Below are 16,356 nucleotides of genomic sequence, written 5' to 3'. Positions count from 1 at the left end.
GCAAAAGTAGTCCAGTGCCTTGGGATGTGGCGTAAGACCAGATGGGGATGAAAAGGCAACTGGCCTCTGTTGGTTTGGCAGCATCTCCAACCACAGGAAGTGTTTGTCCTTCCCACGTTGGGTCCTTACTGGTCCATCCTCATCTCCACTCAACAAATACCTTCTGTGTAGGACCCACAGGGGCACAGAAGCAGTTTCTGTTTCAGGGAAGTCTGTCACCTATAATAGAGGGCCAATTTGGGTGAGACCCCAAATGTGCCGGAGCTTCAAAGCAGGGTGAGGTCACAGCTGGTAGGAGGGGAATGGAAAACAAGCTCCAGTAGTTAGCTTTCCTGAGTCTCTGCCAGGAACCACGTGCTGCCCTGAGCACCACGCACACCCGGTCTCCTTTCATCCTTGCTTCACTGAGGGATGGATCAGTGCTTGCTTTTATAGACTGGAAAACAGGCTCAGGAGACATGAAGTGATTTGCCCAGGGGCAAAGAGCTTCAAAGTGGCCAAGTAGAGATTAAGGTCAGAGGTCTCTGGCTCCAAAGGGCACAGTCATGTACATTCGCTTGGCTGCCAGATGAGACAGATGGGGTTTGAGATGAATCCAGAGGGGAAGAAACTTGTTAGATGGAAAGAGGAGGAAGGTAGTTCAGGCTGAAGTTACAGCCTGGAAAGAGGTGTGGAGGCAGCCTGGTGCCAGTGACATGTGGTTTGCTCAAAGGGAGTCTTTCAGGGCAAGGGAGGAAAGGAAGGTTTCAACTCATCATGGAGGGTATTGAGGGCCCGGGCCAGGGGCCAGAGGAATCCCTAGTGGAGGGAAGAGCCTCAGTGATGGAGAAAAGTAATGGCAGAGAAGGCTGAGGGCTTTTTGCCACCTCCTTTCATGTTCCTCCAACATAGTGACCTTGGGCAGGAATAGGCCTGGCTGAGCAGAGAAGACCCTCAACAAGGAAGGGTTGTTAAGAACCTTGGCTGAGGAGGAAGGAGGGCAGCTGGAAATGTGGGCTGGAGGGGAGGGAACAATGGAAGAAGTCGCCTCCTTGCATGGGCAGTGGAGCTTCTCGGAGAAGAGCACCCAGAGCGCTGCTGTCTTGGGCTGAAGGTGCAGTGGGGAGACCCCAAGGCAGAGCCTAGCAGTACCCACCACCCTGGGGAGGAGAGCAAGAGGCCCAGCATGAGGCAGGTGAGCAGAGGGAGAAGGGGCTTGTGAATGATCAAGGTGAGGAAGGACCCCACTGTTGGCTGGGTTGGGGGCATGAGGAAGGGCCAGGGTCTGGGTACAGCCACAGTCAGTTCTCGAATATTCTCCCACAGCCCCACCTCTGGCTGTGACATGCCATGAGTCTGTGAGTTCATATATCTTGGTCAGGGCTGAAGTCACTCTTGAGGGGGCAGGTCCCTATGTGGTGATACCTGCGTTCACAGGTCCTATGAGGCATTTGACCCACGGTGCTGGCTCTGCTCTGGGGCAAGGTCTGTGCCCTGGACCCAGACAGAAGCAGCCATGCCCACATGTCCCCATCTCTGGGGATCCCCGCCCTGCCAGACCTGTCAGCCAACCTTTTATTAGTCTGCTTATGGCTCACCTCCATGCCTTTGCCCAAGTTCTTCCAATAAGCGCACATCCCTTCTTCCAGACCTGGGTCAAGGTTTGCCCACTCCAAGCAGCTTGCCCACAGAGACCTAGCCCTTATTTTCTGCTCGGTGGTTCAGTGTCCACCTACATGCTCTTTCCTCGAACTTACACAGTCTCTAGGCTTTATTTTTGTGTATGTTCATTGTACTCCCCAGATAAGATCACTGAGGGGAGGGATCACATCTTATATCTTTTCTGTCTCCCTCATAATACCTCAACTTGACTCATGGAAGGCCCAGCACTCATGGAATGTCAGATGAATGGGAATTCCCTTCCACCCACATTTAGGTCCTGCACCTCTAGGAATGTAACCCTAAAACATACCCAGAGGATGCAGTAAGATGCAGGTGGGGAGCAGGGCCAGGCAGGAGCCGAGGCATGCCACCATCGTGATGTCTCTCTGGAATGATGCTCAGCTGGGAGGGACCTTGTTGATGACCCAAACTTCTTCCTCCACTGACTGGTAAACAGCAGTCTCAGGTGGAGGCATAGTTGCCCCCAGGGGCACAGAGCTGAGCTGAGATTCCAAGGCACACCATGAAGACCAGCAACAACTCCCTTTGCTCAAACCCAATTTCCCAGGTCTCAGCCTTGGCTTCTCAGCAGCATCCCCATGCTTTCTCTCTGACACAAACCTTTTACTTCTCTGGCCAGTTTTTCTCTGGCTAATCTTTAAATAATTAGCAGTCTAACGATTAGGATTGGGATGCAGTCCTTGGAGTTTTCTCTTTTCTCCCTCCATCCTCTCTCCCTAGGCAGACTCATCCCACGTCTGGAATGGCCATCTGACTCCCACATGACTTTGGTTCGGAATTCTCTGCAGAGTTTTCGATCCATTCATCTGCTGCCCCTGTGGCATCTCCTGAGTATCCAAAGTGACACTTCTGAAGACTTCTGAAGTCTTCCCTCAGCATTCTTCCAAACGCTTCCTCCCTGCCCTGTGGTCCCTACTCAGCATGTGAACCACTGTCTGGGCCAGTGCACGGTCCAGAAATGGAGACCATTTTCCTCCCCTCTCGTGCACAATCCGTAGGTTTGACTTCCTGAGCATCTCTACATCCCCACCACCGTCAGCCTGCTTCAGACCTCCTCCACCTCCTGCCCAAAGGCTGACAGTCTCCTGTCTGGGCTCCCCATAGTCCCTAGTCCAGTCAGCCATCAGTCCACTTTTAAAAACATTAGGTAGATCCTGTCACTTTCCCATTTTGATCCTTCACTGGCTCCTGGTCTCTCTTGGGATAAAGGCCCAGGTGTGACTGAGACCTATGAGGTTTGAATAGCCCCTCCTACCTCCCCTGGCTCCATCTCCCTTCTCTCCGCATTGCAGTCACCCTGGCTTTCCCCAGGATCCTGCTAATCATAGAGTCTTGAAATGAGTCCAGAAAAGATCCCTTGGCCACACGTTTCCATATTCTTATCTTACATGCATTTGTAAAACGAATTCATGTTTCCCTCTCTAGCTGCCTAGAATCTAAGCTCCATGAGGTCAAGGGCCTCCCAGGGCACATAGAAGTAGCTCAGGAAGCATATGTTGGCTCTTCGGTCTCTCTCAGGGGTGATGTGCCTGGGTTCCGGTCATCGAGCTATGGGCAGATGTGTGCCATCCTGTGCTGGGTAAGGTGTGAGCACCTGGGCTGGCACTGGGGGGAGTGGACTGGGGGACAGGGGATGTGGAGAGGGCGTGGAGTACAAGATCCAGGGAGGTGATGGTCACAGGGAAAAAGGCATGCTAAGGGGCTTGGCTTTGGATTTGGGGAAGAATTGCTTTGTTTCCTGGCAATATGTGAAGGGAGGGTGAGCAGTTCTTGTTTTCTCTTTAAATCATTGACACACACTGGAGACTCATGAGGTGACTTAGAGTCCAGAATTAATGAAACTCAGCAATGAATGATATGCTGAGGCTGAGGAGATAAAGTTTTTAAGAATAATTCTTGGGTCTGTCTACAACCACTGTTGCCATTTGCTGTAGGAATGCAAACGAATGTAGGAAAATCATATGTTCAGTTCTCAGTTTCTTGAGTTTGAGGTCCTATAAAACATCATAGTGGAGACACTGAGTCAATGAATCTATGAGTTCATGGGATTTGAAGGTTGGAAGAGAGGACTGGCTGGGAATTGAAATATGGGAGTTACCAATGCATAGATTTTAAATGAAACCATGAGTTGGAGGAGGGGTGTACATGAGATCACCTTAGGAGACAGGGAAAGAGACAGAGAAGGGTCCAGGCCAGCATCCTGAGAAGCCGGCAAAGGAAGGTGAAAAAGAACAGCTGGAGAGAAGAAACCAAGAAACTAGAAGCATGGGGGTCATTTTCTGAGAAGAGGGGTAGCAGTCAGGGAAGGAACAAACTGGAATGAACAAAAGCAAGGCAGTGCTGTGTCTAGGGTTTTGAGGACAGGCCTTTGGGGCAGAAGAATCAGTATTAAAAACCGGGCCTCATCTATATTCTGTGTGGTCTTGGGCAGATTTCTAAACCTTTCTGTGGTTTATCAGAGTCTGTTTTCAGATATGTTACAGTATGAAAATGGACAAGGCTTAGAAATGGAGAAAATCAGGAATTTGAAAATTCCTTTTTCTCAGGCTTTCTGTTTGGGTTATAACCAATTATAAAACCCTCCAGTTATAAACAAGGTCCTTCTAGAATCAGAGAAATAAGAACAGGCTGGCCTGCCTCTGTCAACAGTGCCCTGAAGAGAGGCACGCAGGTGCTCCCTGGAAAACAGAGTTTGCGGTGACAAAGCTCCTCAGAACTAAGCCTGATCCAGGCCTGTCTGTCCTGGTAGCTGGAACTCAGCACCAGTCTGCCCAGCAGGCCCCCTGCGTTAGTGCCCTGGGACAGAAGGGGCCCCACCCACGCCCAGGCCATCGCACAGCCCTCACTCCAGGTGATGCTCAGCGAAGGTAAACAGGGAGCCAGCCAAGCAGGCACACTCATGTCTCATCATTACCAAAGCTATTGACGCTGCACACAGCGTGTGTGGGGGTGGCTGATGGCCAGCCCCACAGCAAGCTGGGGATGCCAGACTGCCATCCCCTGTCCCACAGCCAAAGGCCCAGAGGCCCCCTCCTGGATCAGCAGCGTGGATCAAAGACGTTGACAGCCGGTAAGCTGCCCTGATTCGGTGGTAGACAGGCTCTTTTCCTCCTCTGGCTCCGTGGTCTGGGAGATGCCCTCCTGGCTGGAGGTCTGCTCTGAACACAGGCCAGGGAGGCATGTGGGGTCAGGCCATGATGGCTGAGGCTGCGGGAGCCAGGAGCCTCCCAGCACGGCCTTAAGCGTGTGAGATTCCCAGGAAAGACCAGGAGACTTTGGTTATACCCTTTGGATTTGAAGGACAGATCATAACTCTCCAAGGATGCAAAAACGATCAAATAAGAGAAAGCTTAGCCACATCGCACAATTCTATGTGTCCGCCTCGCCCCCATCCCACAGTGGGCAGAGTATTCTCACCACCACTCCTCTCCCCCAGGCATTCCTCGACCTCTACCCCAGGGACCTCGGCTCTAGAAGCTCCAGAGAAGAGCTTCTCCTGCGTTGTAGTGCCTACTGGCTATACTGGCCAGCCCATCTCCACAGAAGGCCCCTTCCCAGAAAGCCCAGAGGTGTGGGCCCTGGGTTTTAATTGGTATCTGCTAGTGTGAGGTCTGCACCAAGTCTCTCTGACTTGAACTTGGCCATTCCTGGGCTGTGGTAGACAGGGCAAGTGCCCTGGGTTCTACCCTGAGTAGCTGAGCAACTGGGCAAGTTCCTAATCCTCTTTGGGTTTTCATTTCTCATTGGTAAAACTGGCTTAAAATCTCCATTGCTGCAAGTGTTCTGGGGTGACTCAGCCCTGCAAAATGAGTGGGAAAGAGCCCTGGACTTGAAACAGGGACTGCAAGACCTAGCTCACAGTCAAAGACCGGCCCTGCTGCTTTCTTTGCCTCCCTCTTTTCCACTGTACAATGGGGGTGGAAGGGACTGACGAGATGGCTTCTGAGGTTCAGGTGCCTTCTGACCAGTTCTGGCCTAATCCCTGCTGCGTTCCTGCCTCTGGGTGGGATCCTCCCTGGGAGGGGAAAGTATGTCACCAGCAGAGATGGAGCAGGGCATCCTTCTTTCGTCTGCTGGTCCTCCTGAGAGGGAGCCACAGAGGACAGCATCTCCCCTACAGGTTAGTGGGCGCCCCAGGCCTGGGCTGTGAGGCAGTCAGGCTGGGTGGTCTGCTCAGACTCAGTGCCCAGGAGCGAATGGTCACATTGCCAGACTCTCCCGCTAAACTGGGTACATGGGCCAGGGGCTGCCCTCCACCAACGCACCATCAAGAACCTTCCTGGGCTTCAGGGGGCTCATCTATCAGTCATGCCAAGAAGAAACTAACAGACATGGAGGTAGAAGCCTTGGGTCAGAACCTCCTGTTTACAACTTACTGGTTGGGTGACTTCAGTCGTGGCTTTTAACCCCTATGGATATAGCTGGTATTAAACAAGATAACATTCATTTATGAGTTGGATTAGAAGATGCCTGGCACCTAGTAGGTGCTTAGCAAATGCTGTTCAAGTCTTCACCTGGGTGTAGGTGCATAAGGTGTACAGATGGGGAAGGGCATTGACGGTCCCCCATGCCCAGCCCTGCTTGGTAGGGCAAAGGTGCGGGGCGGCGGGGAAGAGGTTTGGGAGCAGTCCTGGCTGATCATTTCAGGCTGCAGATTGCCCCATCGGCTCACTCAGTGTTGTGGGAGCACCACCATCTTCCATATGCTGGGAGGCGTAGAGGTTGGGAAGCTCTGGGGGACCTGGGGGGAGCTCAGCGTCTAGAGATGGTGGGTGAGAGGGGAGAGAGGGACAAGTGTGTGACTTAAGGGTGTCAGAGTTCATGCTGGGGATGCCTCACGCTCCCCATCTGTAAATGCTAGTCAGATGACTCCCTTCTCTGTGCAAAGGGCTGTGTGGGAGGGGGTGCTCTATATGCTTGAAGGAGGCAGCTCATCTCACTGCTTCCCCAGTTGCCGTGCTCCTCTTCTTTGTATTGTGTGTAAGAATGGAATTCATGCCATCAATTTCACAGGTCAGGAAACCAGGAAGAGGAAAGGCCTGCTGGTGAACTGTAGCCCACAAAGCCTGCAACTCAAGGACTGGGCATCTCCAGACACCAGGATCTGGCCCTGTCCATCTACTCCATGACCTCAGGGGGAAATCCCAGAGTTTTTATCCAATATGTTCATGTGGGTTTCCTCTCTGGAGGGGCTGCCAGGTCAGTCTGACTTTGTCAGCATCCATAGCCTGTTGTGGCATCAAGCCACATCCCCTGGACCTTTGGTTCATCCAGAACAGCAGAGATGAAGCCTCTTCATTCTTCAGTGCTGGGCGCTGGGCAGGCCTGGCTCCACTAGAATCCATCATTGAACTTGATGCCCAAGTTCCTGTCTAATTCAGAATGTCTGAGGATAAAGCCAAGGCCAGGGTATTTTTCTTTCTTTCTTTTTTTGGCTGCTCAGCATGTGGGATCTTACTTCCCTGTCTGGGGATGGAACCCACTCTCCCTGCATTGGAAGAATGGGATCTTAACCACTGGCCAAGCAGGGAAGTCCCCCACAGGTATTTTTCTTAAAAAGCTTTCCAGGTGATTCCATTGTGCAGCCAGGCTTGAGAACCACAAGGTGGGAGAATAATGGTATGACCTAGGGGAAGACCATGGGCTGAGTGCCTCAATATTTCTTCTCCATTATTTTTCCCATTCTGCTACATAGTATTGGAATATCATGCCTCTCTCTCCTCAGTGGTCTATTCTAAAACAGATAGTGTATTCCCTTCATCTTTTCTCTTCTGCACTTATGAGCTGATCTTTTTATGGCAGTCTTGGTTTCTTTCCTTTTTATTATTTCATTCATTCATGTATTTGTCCAACATTGAATGAATACCTGCTACAACAGGCGATGTGCCAGCGGCTGGGGACATAGCAAAGAACAAAGAGGTCGGGTCTCATGGAGTGAAGTGTGCATTCTACTGGGATTTATCCTCTTGTTCTTTCTCTTTTTATTAATCAGGCTGTGATACTTGAAAATCATATTTTTTCCCTAGACCTTCATTGCTGGTCCCTTCTTCATTTTGTCTCTTACTGATTCACTTCTTAACTGAACTCTTATCTTTAGTATATTGACTGTAAGAAAATCCTCTGCCCCAGGCAAACTAAATCTGCTCAGTCACTCACACTTGGACAGTGTTTTACCGGTGTGTGTGTACACATAGGCTTGTGTTTTGTATCCACAGGAACACGCGTCTGGGTAACATTCAGGTCTGGAGATGCCTAATCCAAGCCTCCTTTTACTTCTGTGACCAGGAAGGGCTAGGAGAACATAGGTTTGGTTAGACCAGCTGTCGCTTTGCCCTTGGAGAATATCCAACCAATGAATGAAGATTTGTTGAAGGCCTTGTACGTGCAAGACATCAAGCTAGGTGCTCTGTGGGGAGGGGTTCCAGGAATGCTAAGATGGCAGGAAGAGAAAGCCCCAACCTCTCCCTCAGGAAACCCACCAGGATCATGGGGCTATTTCCATGCAGGACTGAGTGACACAAGGCTGTCATGGGGAAGGCCAGCAGGTGCTTCAGAAAAGTCAGAACTTGGGGCAGACACTTCTCAGGGCCTGACTGTCCTCTGTGCAGATTATTCTGAAACGGACACTCCTGGTTCCACCCCTCCCACAGTTCTGGCTTGTACCCTTCCTCTTCCAGCTATGGACCTTCTTTAGAACAGGCCCCAATGGGTACTTGTCCTAAATAATAGGCACACACTTCAACCTCATTGCCAGAGCGCACCTAGGAGCCAAAGACTAGATTTTCCTTTGTTGAAAGAAGAGAATAATTTTATTTACTCCTTGCTCACAACCATCTAAACTCTTGGTCTGTACTTTCTTCCCAAGGCCCAGATCTAATCACAAGGATGACGGGCTTCCCAGGTGGCGCTAGTGGTAAAGAACCCACCTGCCAATGAAGGAGAGGTAACGGACATGGGTTTGATCCCAGGGTTGGGAAGATCCTCTGGAGAAGAAAATGGCAACCCAGTACAGGATTCTTGCCTGGAGAATCCCACAGTCAGAGGAGCCTGGCGGGCTACAGTCCATGGGGTCCCAGAGTTGCACGTGACTGAGCGACTGACTCACTTTCCACTATGGCGTCTAGCTCCTGGCACATGGGAATTTGGGGTGGCTGTATCCTTCCCCAGAGGGAAAAACAAATCAGCTTTCTTTTTTGTGAAGTCTAGGGACTTCTTTGTGGATCTGATCAACTACCCTCTGAGGTAGTGGTTTTCTTTCTTTCCTTTTTACTGTGATCCATGTTTAGAAACACATATTGTAATATTGTAGCACCAGGTTTAGTTGAAATTAAAGTTCCTTAGAACATTACTTATCCTTACTATATACAATGCACTCCATTACATTATATCCTTTTCAGTTTTTTTTAATGGGATTACCATCCACCAAATAAAATTCGTGGGATAATAATAGATTGTAACCCTCCAGTTTGAAAAATACTCTTCTGAGGCCCCTTTAATCCATACAGGCCCTGTGGCCGAGGCTTGGTCTAGCGCCCCCTTGTGGATTCTTAGACAACAGCAAAGTGAAAGTGAAAGTTGCTCAGTCCTGTCGGACTCTTTTCTGCCCCATGACTATACAGTCCATGGAATTCTCCAGGCCAGAATACTGGAGTGGGTATCCTTTCTCTTCTCCAAGGGATCTTCCCAACCTAGGGATCGAACCCAGGTCTCCCACATTACAGGTGGATTCTTTACCAACTGAGCCACAAGGGAAGCCCTTAGCTTTTTCAGCACCAAGAACTAACAGTAAGCACATAGCTTTTTCAGTCACCAAAATGCCTTCTGACCAAGGCATGGACTGCCATCCCTGAAAGATTTGAATTCATAGGGCTGTGCCTTTCCCTAAAGGAACATCTGCTGAATGTTGCTAAAATCTGAAATGGAGCACCTTCCAATCTCTAGGACATGTCCTCATAGGATATTTTAGTAGCAAAAATCAGAGAACAAGTTTATAAACTTTGGGAGTTTGGCAAGTCCTTTTCCCCTTGTTTTCGCAGCTGCTAACAGATCACAAAGGTCATTGGTGCTAATTAGACTAAGACGTGTGAAGAGCACACCACAGAGGGGGACAGGGGTGCCCAAGAAATGTTATTCCCTCACTACCACGCAGCTGATGAGAATTCCCTGATGCACTGACAGGACTCAAAGATTTTTTTTTTTATCTAAGAGGTAATTCAGTATACAAAAATGCTTCACAAAGGTTCAAGATGGTTTTAAATCACTTCTCAGTTCTTCTAAATGGAAAAGGGTTGGGCCATAATGGCCATGCAAAGAAGCAGTAAGAGATGGAAGGGGATACATGGACTCCGGGCTGTTTCTGTCCATTGCTCATCATGCTTGCCACCCCACCTGCAACTGACCTAAGCATGAGTGAGGACCTATGAACACTCATGCAGTCCAAGCAGGTTCAGGGATGCTCCTCAAAGCTGCCAGTGGCCTGGAGCTGACTCCTGGACTCCTAACATTGTCATAGAATGGGAGCTTTGGGTCTCTCATTGAGCTTATGGGCAAATTGGTGAAGAAAACAAGTGTCATGGACTTCCCTGGCCAGTCCAGTGGCTAAGACTCCACGCTTCCACTGCAGAGAATGTGGGTTTGATCCCTGGTCAGGGAACCAAGATGCCCTATGCTGGATGATGAGGCCAAAAAGTGGGAACTTATGTACACCCGTGGCGGATTCATGTTGATGTATGGCAAAACCAATACAGTATTATAAAGCAAAAAAAAAAGAATAAAACAGAGAACAAGGGTCAGATGCTCAGAAGTATCTATGCTCAAATGACCCCTGCAGACTCATCTTGGGTTTACTGCTTCTTCCTTCTCTGCCTTGTGTGCCACCCTCTGCCAGGCTCCAGGACCAGTGGATGGCCAGCTGGTCAAGTTAAATAAGTGCCTCCACACCCTGGTGTGACCTGAGACCTTCGTGTCACCCTGAGGCTGAGCCTTTGGCATAGCTAAGCCTGTGGTCACCCACAAGCCACGTTATTCTGAGCAGGTGAGGAAGGAAGACATCTTAATGTCTGGAAGTCAGAAACAAAGGGGCCACCCACTTGGTCTTCACTTTATACTTAAGACAATCCAACTATGATTTTATGCAATTGAGGAAAATGTCAGCAGATCAAGACTTGAGCCTGGATGGTAGAAACCAGCTCCAGTCCCCTGGTTAGATCTCAGGAGCCAGGCTCTCAGCCTTGGTGCTGTTAGGGTGGCCATAATGTGAGGATGATTTAAATACATCTGTTTTATTAACCATGGGCCATCATTCCTTGATACTTGCGGGAAAAAATTTCAGCTTCACCCTCAAGACTCTTTTGTCACCCATGCTTTAAATTCCAGCTCCATCTGCTCAGCCTAGACCCAGCCCAGTATTCTGGCTTCGTTTGCCCAAAGGAAGCTTCTGGTTCTATCCAATGAGCTCCATGGCTCATCTCTTGGCTTCCATCTGTCACTTCAACATGCAGCCAGTAAATGTGTGGCAGGCACTTCAGCCCCACACTCCCGACCACCCATGGCTTTGGGGGTTGGCGGTCTGAGAAAACCTCTCTGCACCAAGCAAACTAGGGAGCCCGTCGGCGCTCCTGATACGCTGTGGGAACACATCACAACACATCGCACACTCAAAGCCCTCACGTTTGGAGGTGGCCGTTTGGTTTACAGATGTTACAAGGTACTTTCAGTCCTCTCAAGGCTTTCATTTCCAGAACTCACAGCAGAAAAACTGGGGCTAACCTAAGGGATGACCCCAAGCTCTGACCCGGGATTCTAGCCCAGCACCTTCCATTTCCAGTGCCTAGACACGAGCAATTTCTGGGCCCTCACCATCCTGGAAGGCCACTCGAAGAGGGCTATGTCCTGGTCCTCTGGTGCCTTTGCCTAGAATGTGCCACCCATCTTTGACCCATCTACCTTGAGAAGTCTTCTGCCTAAATGTTAATATTTATCATTTACAGCTGGCCACGGCCCCTCTCAAAGGTGAAGACAATAAAATTTATGACTGGTGCTCTATCAGACAACAGAGGAGCATAAAAGCCTCAGAAGAGTGAGAGCCCATTAGTCTGCAGACATCTGGAAGGTTCCGGCATGGGGCTGCTGCCCTGCACTTTCCTCCTGGGGCTGCTACTGCTTCTAGGGCAAGGTAAGTCCACTTTTTGCTCATCAGGCAACAAATGGCTTGGCCCTGCAGGTGTCCCACATTGCTTCGCTCGGAGCGTGGGAGAGGAGCAGGCCGATTGCAAAGCAGAGATTTGAGTGCCTACAGCTGTGGGGAAGAGGCGGGTCTTGAAACAGGCGGGAAGGTGCAGGCGGGCTGCAGCCCCATGGTGGGGAAGCAAGCAGTGGGGGTAGGGCCCTGGCTGCTCCTCTCTGCTGTGTGGTCTTGGGCAAGTTCTACCTCCTTGGACCTTGATTCTTAACATGGAGATATTAATACCTCTACTACCACTAATGGTAAGCCCATTAGTATGATCGCTGGGCTATGCTTGTTTTTTTGGCTGAAAGGGGAGAGGGAGGCAGATTTGATGGCCCCATGCTTTTTAGGGATACTGGCCCTGATTGAAATGAGAGGTCGCCCAGCCAGGGCTCTGGACCCCTCAGAGCTAATGGTTAGAAGACTGGGCCTCTGCCCCTCTTCTCCTGGCCCCTGGCTCTTCCTTTCTCCCTTTGTCTAGAAAGGCAGAATCTCTTAAATCTGAAGTAGACCTTAAAGATGACTTTTTTACTCTCTCCAAATGAGAGGCCTGGGCCCAGAGTGGGAAAGCCCTGCAGGCCCCTGATGGAGAGGAGGAGATGGGGACAGAGGCCAGGGCCCACTGGTGTCCAAGCCCTGCTTCTGCTAATTACCTAGGATATGTCGCTGCTTTCTCAGAGTCTCTGGGGTGGGAGGTAGGTGTGGTGGTGGAAGATGGTACCTGCTCAGCTCCCTGTATGGGAAGACTGCATTTTCCTGACTACTCCTGAGGCTTGCTGCTGCTGCTGCTAAGTCGCATCAGTCGTGTCCGATTCTGTGACCCCATAGACGGAAGCCCACCAGGCTCCTCTGTCCCTGGGATTCTCCAGGCAAGAATACTGGAGTGGGTTGCCATTTCCTTCTCCAACTCCTGAGGCCTAGGAATCTTTATTGACCATTTGAGTTCCTCTTTTGTGAAGTGCCTATTCTTGTGTGTTTCCCATCTTTTTCCCAAAGGTTTGTCCTTTTTCCTACTTTATTTTGTTTTAGTTTTTAATAGGTACTGTGCACTTGCTGTTCGTTTGGTATAACCAAAAATATCTTCTGTTCTGGACGCTTGTTTTTCCAATCTCTTTATAGAGACTTTAAGAGAGCAAAATTCTAAATTTAGGGGGAAGTAAATTCACCAGGAAATCCCAGAGGAAGACCACCCAAATGAGAACAATTGGAGGCATTTATGCTGAAGTTGCTTCCCAGGTGGCACAGTGGTAAAGAATCTTCTTGCCAGTGCAGGAGACGCCGAGACGCCGAGAGACGCAGGTTCCATCCCCGGGTTGGGAAGATCCCCTGGAGAAGGAAATGGCAGCCCACTCCAGTATTCTTACCTGTAAAACCCCCTGGACAGAGAAGCCTGGCAGGATAATGTCTGTGGGGTCACAAAGAGTCAGGCACGACTGAGCACATCAGTGTGTTACTCCAAAGTTGCTATGGCCAGGAGGCAGCTGCTATCATTTGAGTTGGGCAGAGATGCCTTCAAGGCAGGCAGAGGAGTGGGAAAGCTTGATGACCAAAAAGGAGGTTTCAGGGGTGCTCTGATTGGCTGCAGTTGCCAGAGGGAAAGTAGCTGCAGGTGGCTAACTGGAAGGCAGGCCCTAGGAAACATACTCAGCTTCTCTGGTCCGTCCTGTGTTGGGAGCAGAGACAAAAGTAGGGGTACTGGAGACGTGGGCCGGGTCCTGACTGTCCTAGGCTGATTGCTGCGGGCGTGCTGGTGGGGCTTCCTTGCCTGTCTACTGCAGACGTGTGGGTCAAAGGTGTATTGTCAACTGTGGTCTGGCTATTGTCTGTTTGTATATTACCTGTCCATTTCTAAAGTTTTTAAATCTTTTCTGGTTTGTGCTTTTTGTGTTGTCTTTAAGAACTTCTCTCTGGTCTCTGGGTCAAGAAGATATTATCCTATATTTCCTTCTAAAAATTTTATAAATTTGCTTTTTTCCATGGATCTTTTAAAAGATATCCGGGATTGATTTTTGTGACTAATGTAAGAGGAGAACCATCCCCCTCCTGTTGTTTTTTTTTTTTAAATCGTACAGATGTGTCCGATTCTGACTTTTTTTAACCCCATGGGCTGTACAGTTCATGGAATTCTCCAGGCCAGAATACTGGAGTAGGTAGACATTCCCTTCTCCAGGGGATCTTCCTGACCCAGGAATTGAACTGGAGTCTCCTACATTGCAGGCAGATTCTTTACCAGCTGAGCTACCAGGGAAAACCTAGTGGTTTTTTTTTTCCTCTCACACAATGTCTGATTGTCTCAGCACCATTGAACAGTTGGTTGCTTCCTCGCCTCTGTTCACATATAAAGGATTCACAAGTGCCTGCATCTATTTGAAATCTGTTTTGCTTTATTGGCTGCTTTTCCTATTTTTGTGCCAGGAGCACATTATCTTAATTCTATAGGTTTATAGTAAGCTTTATTATTGGGAAAATCAAGTCTATTTTATCTTCTTCTTTAGAAGTGACTTGGCTTTGAACTTTCATATAAATTTTACTATTTGTCAATTTCTACCCCCAAAAAACCTGTCAGACTTTTGATAGAAATTGCTCTGAATTCTATGAATTAAGTTTAGGGGAAAATAAATATCTTTACAATATTGAGTCTTCTTTAATGTCACTCAATGCTCCATAGTTTTCTCAGAGGTCTTGCATATGTCTTATTCATTTTTTTCTTAGTTATGTGATTCTTTTGGTGTAGGATAAATGGAATGTTGAATTATCATTTTGAAAGTGTTATTGATATATAGAAATAAATTTTTATTTTGTACCCAGTTAAACTCTTTGGGCTTCCCTGGTAGTTCAGACAGTAAAGAGTCTGCCTACAGTGCAGGTTTGATCCCTGGGTTGGGAAGATTCCCCTGGAGAAGGAAATGGGAACCCATTCCAGTATCCTTGCCTGGAAAATTCCATAGACGAGAAGCCTGACAGGCTATAATCCATGAAGTCGCAAAGAATCGGATACAACTGAGCGACTTCACATATACAAACTTAAAAATTTTAATAAGTTATCTGTACATTCGTTTGAATTTTCTGTAGATGCAATCCTGCTAGTGAGGACAGTTCGGTTGCTCTTTTTTCAGCTTGTATACCTTTTCTTTCTTTAGCCTTACTGTGCTGGCTGGTGCCTCCAACTACAATTTTTTCATAGCAGTGATGGTTGGAGGCACTCTTGTCTTATTTCCAAGTTCAAAAGAAAAATATTTTTAATGTTTCATCAGTATCTGGGGTGTTTGCAGGCTTTTCTGTAGGTACTCTTTTTGAGACTAAGAAAGTTCTATTTTATTCCTAATTCGCTGAGGTTAAAAAAAAAATGTGAGTGGGTGTTGAATTTTATCTAATGCTTTTTTTTTTTGCACTTATTGAAATGATTGTATGATTTACTGTAATATGGTGAATAAGTTAATTGGCTTTGTATTATTTTGTTCATTTTTTTAGTCATTGCTTGTTAGATTTACCAAAGACCACACACTGCATTTATTTTCCTGCCTCTTTAATCCCTTTTAATCTACAATAGTTCTTTTTTCCCCGCTTTCTTTATTTTGTATTTTTGTGTTCTTGAAAAATTGAGGCTTGCTCTTTTGTGCACTGCAGTTTGAATTTTTCCAAATTGTTTCTTTATTGCTACAGACTAAACTCTTGAGGTAGAAATACAACACAGATTGTGTTGTGTCCTTGATGTATAACATTTAGGGATACATGTGATATTAGCAAATATTTTCATTGATGTTAAATTCGATAATTTGGTTAAGATGATGTCTGCCATATTTCTCCTTTGTAAAGGTACCTCCCATGTGATTTATAATTTGTAGGGAGATACCAAGTGACTGTTCTTAGGGAGATACCAAGTGACTGTTCTTATAACTCATGGTTTTAGCATCCATTGATAAATTTTGCCTGAATTATTACCATGATGAGTGTAAGATTGTGATTTTTAAATGTCTATCATTTCCTCTTCTACTGTTAGTTGGCATTCCTGTTTAAAAAAATTCTCTTCTAAAAATACCCCATTCTTTGAGATTTATCTTTCATAAAAGATAAAATGGACTTACGGATTCTTTTTTTAATCAGTATGTTATAACCCAGCCTTGTGCTTACTCATTTTGATGCTCAAGTTATTGGCCTGTGAGAGTCTCTCCAAGCTGACTTCTTTTTCCTCATCAATTTTTAAGCACCTCTAACTTTATGGAACAAGTTATTCAGACTAATCCATTTTCCCTGTTTTAGCCATGCAGTTAGCAATGCCTTTCAGATGTTAATTGATAGGGGATTTTATTTAGATCCAGGTGCTAGTGGTATTCATTGCTGCTGGAGTGTCATTATGTCTAAGCTCTCTCAGCGCAAAACTCAGAAACATAGTTTTCTTTTTAAAAAGATGTGTTTATACAGATATCTCTACTTTTAGTTAGGTTAGGGTTTTATCTCCTTGTCGTATT

General features: G+C 47.7%; 1 long non-coding RNA gene across 1 annotated transcript in view; it reads left to right on the top strand.

Moving 5' to 3' along the window:
• Nucleotides 1-612: 612 nt before the first annotated feature.
• LOC120851533 overlaps nt 613-16,356 on the top strand; it is a 30,942-nt gene continuing 15,198 nt past the window's right edge. The window contains exons 1-2 of the long non-coding RNA XR_005718348.1: nt 613-1,174; nt 11,652-11,836. This is a non-coding gene — a long non-coding RNA (uncharacterized LOC120851533). The remainder of the gene's footprint in view (nt 1,175-11,651; nt 11,837-16,356) is intronic.

The sequence above is a fragment of the Oryx dammah genome, unplaced genomic scaffold, assembly GCF_014754425.2.
Source record: "Oryx dammah isolate SB20612 unplaced genomic scaffold, SCBI_Odam_1.1 HiC_scaffold_25, whole genome shotgun sequence".
Taxonomy (NCBI): Eukaryota; Metazoa; Chordata; class Mammalia; order Artiodactyla; family Bovidae; genus Oryx; species Oryx dammah.
Note: the sequence above shows the minus strand (reverse complement) of the source record. Positions and strands in the feature narration are given on the sequence as shown.